Raw genomic sequence first — 11,676 nt, forward strand, 5'->3', positions numbered from 1 at the left:
CCACTGATTGGTTATCCACACCCCACACACTCACACTCTACAGTGCATCCGGAAAGTATTCACAGCGCTTCACTTTTTCCACATTTTGTTATGTTACAGCCTTATTCCAAAATGGATTAAATTCATTATTTTCCTCAAAATTCTACAAACAATACCCCATAATGACAACGTGAAAGAAGTTTGTTTGAAATCTTTGCAAATTTATTAAAAAAAAAAAAAAAAAATCACATGTACATAAGTATTCACAGTCTTTGCTCAATACTTTGTTAAAGCACCTTTGGCGCCAAATACAGCCTCAAGTCTTTTTGAGTATGATGCTACAAGCTTGGCACACCTATTTTTGGGCAGTTTCTCCCATTCTTCTTTGCAGGACCTCTCAAGCTCCATCAGGTTGGATGGGGAGCGTCGGTGCACAGCCATTTTCAGATCTCTCCAGAGATGTTCAATTTATTTTGAGGAATAAATAGAGTGAATAGAGTAGTTTGAATGTGTGCTGATGTCAACATTTGCACAGATTTCTGACATTTGTTACTCCATTTGTTTGTGTGTGTGCAGGATCTCACTCGATCGCTCTCCTCGTACATGTTCTGCGTGTGCTCAGAACTTTAGACTAGAGGTCTGAACTCCCGCAGGACCCGGGGTTGCAGGAACGGGAGTAGTTGGGAAGAAAATCAGCGCGGGCAGAGAACGGGTGAACATGGAGTAAAATTCAGCAGGAGCATTCGGGTGCGGGATGGAAAAAACAGTCCCAGGCAGACCTCTATTTTAGACTGCTTGTTTACTTTTCAAACCATATTCCGACAAGTCCCGCCTCCTACTTTAGGATTGGATTGGCTTGGCTATTAGGAGCTGCTTACAAGCGCTTTGTGATTGGACAGTTGAGGTAGCTACAGCAACCATGAGCATCTCAGTGTAAATGTAGCAGAAGATCCAAAGGGCCCAATGCTCCAAGTTCAGTATACTATTTATATACTATATACTGAGGTTGTCATTACAAAATATATTTACGCTGTGAATTATAGACATACCATTATGAAAGTTTAATATATATATACAGTTGAAATCAGAAGTTTACATACACCTTAGCCATATACTTTTTTATCTTAGTTTATCACAATTCCTGACATTAAATCGTTGAAAACATTCCCTGTCTTAGGTCAGTTAGGATCACTACTTTATTTTAAGAATGTGAAATGTCAGAATAATAGTAGAGAGAATTATTTATTTCAGCTTTTATTTCTTTCATCACATTCCCAGTGGGTCAGAAGTTTACATACACTTGCTTCTCACAGTAAGTAGCTGGAATTCTGGCCCATTCCTCCAGACAGAACTGGAGTAACTGAGTCAGGTTTGTAGGCCTCCTTGCTCGCACATGCTTTTTCAGTTCTGCCCACAAATTTTCTATCGGATTGAGGTCAGGGCTTTGTGATGGCCACTCCAATACCTTAACTTTGTTGTCCTTAAGCCATATTGCTACAACTTTGGAGGTATGCTTGGGGTCATTGTCCATTTGGAAGACCCATTTGCGACCAAGCTTTAACTTCCTGGCTGATGTCTTGAGATGTTGCTTCAATGTATCCACATAATATTCCTTCCTCATGATGCCATCTACTTTGTGAAGTGCACCAGTCTCTCCTGCAGCAAAGCACCCCCACAACATGATGCTGCCACCCCCACAGGGTCTGTGCAAGCACTCTCACTGGGGGAAACGCATATTTGCGTAGGCCAGGGGGCCAGCTGTGTGCCAGCGCATCTATGCCGAGGGGAGCCTCGGTGAGGGCGTACCAGAGCGGGCAGTGGGAGGATTCTTGGAAGGCGAACAGGTCCACCTGTGTCCGTCCGAATTGACTCCAAATCAGCTGGACCACCTGAGGGTGGAGCCTCCACTCTCCCCTGAGGGTAACCTGCCATGACAGCACATCCGCTGTAGTGTTGAGGTTGCCCGGGATGTGAGTAGCTCGCAGCGACTTGAAGTGCTGCTGACTCCAGAGGAGGAGACGGCGGGCGAGTTGTGACATACAACGAGAGCGCAGACTACCTTGGCGGTTGACATATGCTACCGTTGCCGTGCTGTCTGTCCGAACTAACACGTGCTTGCCCTGGATCAACGGCCGGAACCTCCACAGGGCGAGCAGAATTGTCAACAACTCGAGGCAGTTGATGTGCCAATGCAGTCGCGGGCCTGTCCAGAGGCCGGCGGCTGCGTGCCCGTTGCAAACAGCGCCCCAGCCCGTTTTGGAGGCATCTGTCGTGACCACGACGCGCCTGGGGACCAGTTCTAAAGGAACACCTGCTCGTAGAAACAAGAGGTCAGTCCAAGGGCTGAAAAGACGGTGACAGACCGTGATGGCCACGCGATGTGTCCCGTGGCGCCATGCCCATCTCGGGACTCGAGTCTGGAACCAGTGCTGAAGCGGCCTCATATGCATCAACCCGAGCGGGGTGGTCACCGCCGAGGATGCCATATGCCCCAGGAGCCTCTGAAAAAGTTTCAGTGGAACCGCTGTTCTCTGTTTGAACGCTTTCAAACAGGCCAGCTGGGCACTGGGCACGCTCGTTTGTAAGGCGTGCCGTCAAGGAGACTGAGTCCAACTCCAATCCGAGAAAAGAGATGCTCTGAACTGGGCGGGCGCCTGACAAACTGAATCGCGTAGCCAAGTTGGACGGTCCAGATCAGCCATCGCGAAGGATTGGAAAGCGCGAGCCACGCGTCCAAGTTCCGCGTGAGGGGGACCAAGGGGACTACGTCGTCGGACGTACCGGCAGGTGGGGCCTCGCGGCGGGGCGGAGCGCAAGGTGCCACACCACGTCGTGGCCGTGCTGAGTCTAGGGACATCGAAGCACTTACCTGGCTCCTTGTGTCCACCCCCGGAACAGCCTGGGACGGGGGAGGAAGAGGCCTTTCCTCGTAACCCGTGGAGACTGCCACATCGGAGGCGGCTGTGTTCCACAGCTGGGCGCTCAGGGGCGGAAAGGCCACTGCTGGAGCGCCAATCCTGCAAGAAAAAGCCCGTGGACGGTAGTAGTGGTGACGACCGTACACACCGGGTATGTGACCCAGGGAGGAAGGAAGCCGCTCTTTTGCTGAACTGTTGGGTACCGCAGCCACTTGAGCATGTCCATCATTTCGGCATTGGCCTGTGACTGGGCAATCGTCCCCAAAGGGGGAAGCCCAGCTGAGGCTTCTGCGTCTGACTGGACAAGCTGGAGAGCTCATCATCTTCGTGGGCTCCGAACAAGAAGCCAGACTCACCGTCAGACGAGCCGGCGAACTCATCCGGAAGCCCGATTGGGGCAGACGAGCATGCTGGGGAATGGGAGGTCCGCGGGGGGATACCCGGCAGAGACGATCCCATTGGGGTCCCCAAATTGCCCCCAGTGCTAGCCGTGCTGGCCTCATACCCGTAGGTAGAAGGACCGAGGCGGGGAGCCGCTAGGGTGGCTTGCTTTCTTATGACCACAACGTTGCCATGGACGTATTCTCGCAGTGAGAACATGAACCATTCACAAACGCTGCCTCCGTGCGGGTCGCGCCCAGACCCGAAAGATAGCGATCATGACCATCCGAAGTTGAGAGATAACGACCGCAACCAGGAATAACACACAATCGGAAAGGTATCTTTAAAAAGACGCGTCTTTAAGAAGACGTTCCGTGTACGCTCTTTTAGAGAAATATATACTCTTTTAGAGGGGAAAAAAGCTCTTTCAGAAAATATACTCTCTAGTTTTTCTGCCGAAGTGCCCAGGGGCGTTCTCTGCAGTGCACCAGTGCAGAGGAGGGAGAAGCCGCTGAAATGCGCCGTCAGATCCAGCAGAGGTGAATGAACAGTAGTATTCGGCTTAATGAGCATGACCGTTCGGCTCCGAAGAGAAAATCTGAATGAGTGGTTGCATACCAGCTCCTTTTATACCCGTATGTCCGGGGGAGTGGCATGTAAATACCACTCGCCAATTTTCATTGGCCTTTTATCAAAGACCAGAGGCGTCTCGGGCTCCCAAGAGTGACCCCTAGTGTCACTACATCGACACCAACGTCGAGTGAGTGACAGGTAGGGAACAAAAACATTTTTGCTAGGAAAAAAAACCCCCAGAAAAAACTAGTTGTCCAAATTAAATGTTTACTTGTGGCCTATTTATAGTGCTCAAGCTCTGATTTGTAAGTGAACTCATTGTCTAAAAGTGTGTCAATGTGGAAAGGCAATTGGTGAAATAGTGTAGCAATGTAGACCAGTGTTTACAGTTTTGCTGTAAAAAGTGTGTTATTAAATTACAAACTGAGTGTAAAGCGGAGAACGTGCATTCAGTTTGGCGCACTTGGTAAATGCTTTGGCTACAAGTGTTAATGGTTTCAGAGAATTAAACAATTTAAGCAATCAGATAAAAACTGTAATGATCTGAAGGCAAATAATGCCATTTTTTTTTATTTTTAATTTATCAAACATCATTTGAACAGAACATATATTGCACAGGAGCAAAACTTTGTCCATAATTTGTCCGTAAGTCTTGAAGCTTATGTACGGTGCTATGATATATAAGCACAGGTAAGACCATGGATTTCTTCTCATTACTGTGTTTAGGTCAGTGTAGCTAGTCTTTATAAAAAAAACAAATACAAATATTAATTATAGCATTTGTTATGAAAAAATAGTAGCCCACTGATTCTTGAGATAAGGGACAAAACATGTCCTACATAAAAAAAAGTCCTCTATGTTAAAAATCAAGAAATTCATCATAATGAAAATACTGGAAAAGTGAAATTTAAAGCAAATATGTATACTCAGGGCATTCATTACTTATATTTTAAAAGAATTTAATTGGAATTTTTTAAATGCATGCTCTATACTTGGAAGCACATGTAACTTAACCTGTCCTCAGCAAGAGGTCACAATGTTAAACTGCCAAACAAAGTGTTTAAAAATGCAACAAATTCATAAATATAAATATCAAATGAAAGATAGGGATCTGTAAGATATCAAACAATATTCTTTCCATAAATAACTGTCAAAGTTGTGTCCTCACTTTGTCAACTCTAACTGTAAACTCTCTTACTAAAGCCCTGTTCACACCATCAGTGACAAAGAGACAGGATGTCATTCAGAGCACAGTGACTTCCAGCGACATGAGTGACAGTGAACATTGGCGACAAGATGTGAGTGTGGAGCGGGACACAACAAAGTTGAGAAAATGTTAACTTTATGCAAATGGTGAGCGACATTCTGGAGGGACTACCAATGTTAGAGAAGGCAGTGGAGCTCGTGTCAGCCGTCTCCTGTAAAATACTTCTGGTTATAACAAAACAATGAGCGTGGAAAACCGTGTCAGAAATTGTCAGCATTAGAGTAGAATTTATACATTGATAAGTCGTTCATCTTGTTAATGATATGATGCAATGAGCACTGCTGCGGTGTACATAAAAACACTCCCAAACAAAATGATCATTTTTTTAGAGGCAAGAAAACTGATTGCTGAAAACTGATATCTTAGTTTTATTTGTGATCAGATTTTCTAAAGCAATGGCAAATTGTGCAGTCCACCAATAATGTCAAAGTGATAGAGCAACATCCAGTGTCAACAAAGGTGCAGGAAGGGGGGTGCTGAGCAAGACTGGAAAACACTAAAACCTCCGAGCAACGGACTGTCTCCCTAACTTTGCGTTTAAAATGAATCACTTGTGTTGTTGTTGTATTCCTCACTTATTTCCCTATATAATCACTGGAGACGGGTGAAGACTTGACTGCGAAGTAGCATGAGCCAGCAAAGACTCACACATGTTAGATTAATGCACATACACACAGAGATCATTGACACCTTGGATACTGAAAATCTCATGAAGACCTTTATTAGCAACACCCCTGAGCACAAGGCCACATTTGGGGTCTTCAAGTTACAGGTAGGACATTTCTTAATAGCTTAATATTTTAGAATATGGGTTCATTTTAATAGCTATTTTGTCTGAACAATTATATTGTGTTTTATTGTTATTTCTCATTCACACTGACATGACAACAGTTTTGAAATTGGTAGAATGTAACTAACGCCTTGGCTGGCTTATTGAATGACTTAATTGCTGGTGAAAATGTTCCATTCTGTTTTGTGTGTATGTGTGTGTGTGTGTGTGTTTGTGTGTGTTTGTACAGTAATAGACATGATCCCCAGGAAGACATGGTTCTCTGATGCCCTCATTGCCCATACATGATGTGTATATCGTCTGCCTAAACTGCTGCACCCCTTGCTAAAAATTGGTTCCCACGCCTTTGAGTGACAGTGTCCCTGGCAGTGTGAACGGGGCTCAATTGTAGACCTGTCTTTCCCATTGCAATGAAGCAACTTTATCAATAAATAACTAATTTTATATAAAAGATAGTTCTGACCCTGAATTCTGATTGGATGAGCTGTGTTCCAAGCCATTGTAAAATGAATACAGACGCACACCTCTAACCGCACAATAGTTGAATTTCATATCAATGCACCAAATTGGAGGATTATAGTGTTTGATGCTACTATACCACAAACATGGAAGATTTTGTGATCAATTTTGATGAATGGTGGGAGGAGATTGATTTACACGAGGAACACAAAAAAATGGCAAGACATGCTGAAATTAACAAGAGGGAAATAGAGGAATTGGAGAAATTAAGAAATAAATCTGGGACCGTTAAGCAGACTATGTGGGCTGTTTGCTGTTTTCAAACCTGGTGTAATGAGAAAAAAACGTGGGTCTGAATTTTTAAAAAAAATCACCAAAACAGAGCTCAACCAAATACTGAGGCAGTTTTATGATATACAGTAAAAGGTGTATGCACTATACATACAAGTATAGTATGGAGTGGTGGTGGTGTAATGGACTAAAGCACTGAACTGGTAAGCAGAAAGTTGTTGGTTCAATCCCCACAGCCACCACCATTGTGTCCTTGAGCAAGGCACTTAACTCCAGGTTGCTCCAGGGGGATTGGCACTGTACCAGCACTGTACTGTACTGAACCAGTACATCAACAACCCACCACTTAGTTTGTCTTGGTTTATACTGAAAGATCCTGAATTCACTACTAGTAACAATGTTTTCCATGGAGTGGTGAAAAACCTTCACAGAGAGGGACAAGACAACGCACAGCCAGGCTTTAACAAATTAACATTTTATCAAGATCAAACAAAATAGGGAAATCGGCAACTGAGTGCTGAATCGCTTGTTGTTCGCAAGGATGAGAATGGCATCAAGTATGCAGCCTTGACTTTCAATGAAACCACCAAAAACCACAAAGATCCCAACCAGAGAGACACGCTATGTCCTGTCACCTATCTGTCTTTGCTCCCTCCAAATCCACCAGCTTTTTAAATCCACCCAAAGAGCAGCAATTACAGCAACGTGTGGTAAGTAATTTTATAAAATGGTAAAATAATTATAGAAATCCAGCCCGAAAATCTCAAATTAAATCAAACATACATTTATTTTTTTTAGACCAGATAAACAATGAAAGTAAACTTCCTTGGCTCTATGTTACCTCGAATTTGTCTGGCTGCTGCAATTGAAGCAGACTGTTTATGAAGTACAGCGGTGCGCAAACTTTCCAATGCTGGTTTGGAGGCTAGAGAAATGATGGCTCTGACCGCACACCAAAGCGATATCTCTACAGTCGTACTGGCACCTGAACTACTGTGAAAGGAGATGCTAGAGCAACATCCTCTTGGCACCGTCTCATCAAAACGCACTTACCCTAACACTAGCACCTCTGGTCCACCAGTGAAGAAAAATACAAATGTGTTTTAACTCTATTTTACAGCGTGTACAATCAACTGAAATGTCCAAATTAATTTAATCAATAATACTGATCATTAAAGTCAAAGAGTGATCTTATGTTTATAGCGATCATATACGTTCATAGAATGTTCTTAGGAACTAGAATGGTTTATTATGCTGATTATTATTGTTGTTGTACAGAAAGTGAATTATTTAATGAACACTGGTGTATTTAATTGCCGTTTTATTAAAGCAACAAGCCACTCGAGTTTGTGCATTAGAGGGATTTTACCACGGGAAAGGGGTGTTCATAGGCACGACATAAAGCAGAGCAATTCGAAATATTAGCTTATTTGCTTTAATTAGAACTAATATTTGATGTTTTATTTGATGTTTAATGCTCCCTTTTTTCCTTCGAGTTGCAGCATATTCTGAAAACATTTATTTTCCTTGTCAAACAAATAAAAAATTAAATGCTTAATGAATGGTTAAACAATAAGAGAATTTTAATTCATTTTAATCATTTAAAGTTTAGTCTTGGTTAAAGTGATAATCTTTTGAAATGTGTTGAGTAGGGCAGCAAAAATCACACAGAACAGAATTAAAACGGTTATAATTTCATATTATGTAAATGCATCAACTGTGTTAAATAAATGATGACATTTAATTCATTGATTATAAATGCAATCAAATTAACTGATTAAGTGAATTCAAAATTCATTGATTCAGTCTGTATTTGTATGGTTAAAAGTATTACGTTTTAGATGCTGTCGATGTTGTAGTCTATGCAAACGATAACAAATGTAATTTTGCTAGAGCTACACTTTACGTACGAATATGTACAAATTCTCAAGAGATCACACTGATCATTTCCAGGACTGTACAATTTTTAAAATCAGCTGGAGTAATGCCTAGTGAAATAGCATTTGGGCCAGACAAAACTGAACATTTTCAGATATTAACAATAAAATAACAATTAATAAACATTTTACAACATTATTTTTTCTGAGGAGAACCTTAGCATTTTGAAATGATCTGTTCAACGTAACCTGTTTCATTTTTACAAAAATAAATAAATAAATAAATAAATAAAAAAGAAACACGGGAAAGAAAACCATTTCTGATGAATGAAAAAGATTTAATTTGAACCATTTTAATGAAGTGGACGACCCAGATGCACAACAACAAGAAGACAAACACTTTAGAGCCTCTAGTTTGAGACTCCTCAGGTCTCTAGCAGAATCAGTGACCAGTACATGACAAACACTTGCATTGCTGCAAGTAGAGGATTCTTGGATGAACAGAAAGTTTGAAGAATACAGCATTAATTTAAATAAGTTATTTGTAACATTATAAATGTATTACTGTAATTCTTGATCAAATTAAACAGAAGTATCAATTTCTTTCAAAAACAAACTGTCCAAATGTCTCAGTGTTGTAAAACTTTTGAACAGTAGTGTATAGCAGCCTACAGTATTTATTTTTATGAATTTATTGTCTCTTAAAACTCAACTGTTATGGACACTCATACTGAACACTGGGTTCTGTGGAGTTTTTCTTTTGAGAGCTGTAAAGTCCTCAGTACTCACAGTGATGTTCATGACTTCATGACACATTCTATGAGTAGAATTCCCATGAGATTTGTAAAAGAAGCTGTTTTAACCACTCTATGATGATTTAAAGTAATATATATGCAGTAGATCATGTGTAATTTATCATGTTTACATTCTGCATTCATGGCCAAAATATGCACCAGTAACTCTCTGCTACTGTAATTTATGATGACACTGATACTACTGTGACAGTATCTCTTACCGTGGCATGCCATACCTACTGTAAAGTATTGTTTTAATTATGACAATAAAGAAGATATTGAAAATGTTAATTATCATAGAATGTGGATTTCAATTTTGTGTACAGGTGTATATATTGGACTTTTATCATTTATTTGTACTTTGTAATTGTGGTGAAAAGCTGAATACTTCATTTTTAATGAACGCGAGTTGAAGTAAAAGGACTATGATTTCTTTATACAAAAATTTGAAAAAATGTACTTAAGTACAGTAATGAGAGTAGATGTAGTTCCTTACTTTCTATCTCTGCATGGGACAATAGCCTTCCCACGTTCCCAGATAAAGCATGTCTGGAATGTTTTCATACTACTCCTGCATGCATACTTTTTACCGGCCAAGAAGTGTGTTCTTCATCAAATGCAGTACATACTCTGACAGTATGCGATTTTGGAAAGCTAAAAAGCATTATTTATCCTTTCAACATTATTCTCAAAACTAATACATTGACGCCATCTTCTGGACACTCAAGGGTACAACATTATAAATATTCCAAACAAGGTAAACTATATCCAAATTAAATGAACAAATGATAATATAAAAATATGCAAGTTACATAAAAGGAAAACAAACATTAAAGTAAAAGTATTACAGTTAATCATTCAGGGTAAATACATCCCAGACAGCACACGTATGTCTCAGAGATGTCTATTTAAGAGCGTTTGCATCCCATTCTTATTAACATCTGAAAAAGATCAGATTTACACACATTCTGAATTATAGACATCTGCTGAATATCTTAATCTTAATCTGAGAGGAAATGTTTTAGATGAGGCTATCACAGATGAGCAAAAACATAAGAAAAAAGTCTTCTAGATGTAAACACTCACATCAAATAGACATGTGGGGTGTATTCCAGAAAGCAGATTAAGTGACTTACCCAGTTAAATTTACTCAGAATAAGCGGATAACCTCAACTTTCTGATCCAAAAACGTTCAGGGTATGTTAGTAGCCATAGCAACTTACTCTCTGTACATAACCTGCTCCGGAGTAGGTTATGTTCCAGAGTTAGTTTATTTCAGGTAGATGTTAGTATGTTTCAGAGCCTGCAGCGCATGTGTGCCCTTTTAATAGCGGCACAGTGGGCGAGAAAATTCAGATTACGCACAATGTTATACTTTTAAAGCAATATTATGGTAAACTGCAATCTTTACCTCACAAATCTTCTTTACTCCGGCATTTCCAGTCTCACACCGCAGATTTGCATTCAAAAGTGAACAAACTGTGTACATTGTGCTTTAACTTTTAATGGGAAGGTTTTAATACCTTAATATTATTACACAGAACACAATGGAAAGTCCCCCACACTCTTCACTGTGAAGACAGGGCTTTATGTATTTATATTTAGCCCTTCTAATAAATCACTTTTATTCTATACATTTCATTGAATAAAATTATTATAGCACTGACATTCTATTTACAGTTCCTTCAGTCAATGAATATTAACGTTATTTATAAAATGACATTCCATAGTATCAATATGTAGGTAATGTCTGCCAATTAAAAACTCAAGCAATTAATCACTCGTTATTCTTCTTCACTAACTAGATAATATGTGATAATTTCACAGACCACAGATATAGAGGTTCGAAATTTGATTTTGTATCACTCTAATTCATGTAGACTATGGTACATATATAAATGCACACATTTCCAGACTTGAAAATATAAATGAGACATGCTGTCATTTAGAGTCACCCACAGTGCCCTCATTTAGCTGGTGGTCAGATGATTCAATGAAAGTATCTTTCTGATGCTCAGCCTCCTCTGCTCCATCAGAATCTTTTCATGGTCCTTTAAATTACATTTTTAATCTGCCTTTCAATAGGGAACTTTTGCAGCATCCTTACCAACTAGGAAGAGATGACAGTTACTTTTTCCTAATTTTGAGATCATAAACATCCACAATGTATAATCAGACACATGATTTTCAATTAAAACAACATCATTTCATTCAGTACCAAGTTGCTGGAGGCAGATGGACCCTCCTCTACATGAGAATGCCCAGCCATGGCCTTTTAGTTGACAAGACAACAAGCAAGTTTTAATGTCACACCAAATAAGAAAAGAACATAATGGACATGTAACTC

Source organism: Myxocyprinus asiaticus, chromosome 5, assembly GCF_019703515.2.
Source record: "Myxocyprinus asiaticus isolate MX2 ecotype Aquarium Trade chromosome 5, UBuf_Myxa_2, whole genome shotgun sequence".
NCBI classification, from domain to species: Eukaryota; Metazoa; Chordata; class Actinopteri; order Cypriniformes; family Catostomidae; genus Myxocyprinus; species Myxocyprinus asiaticus.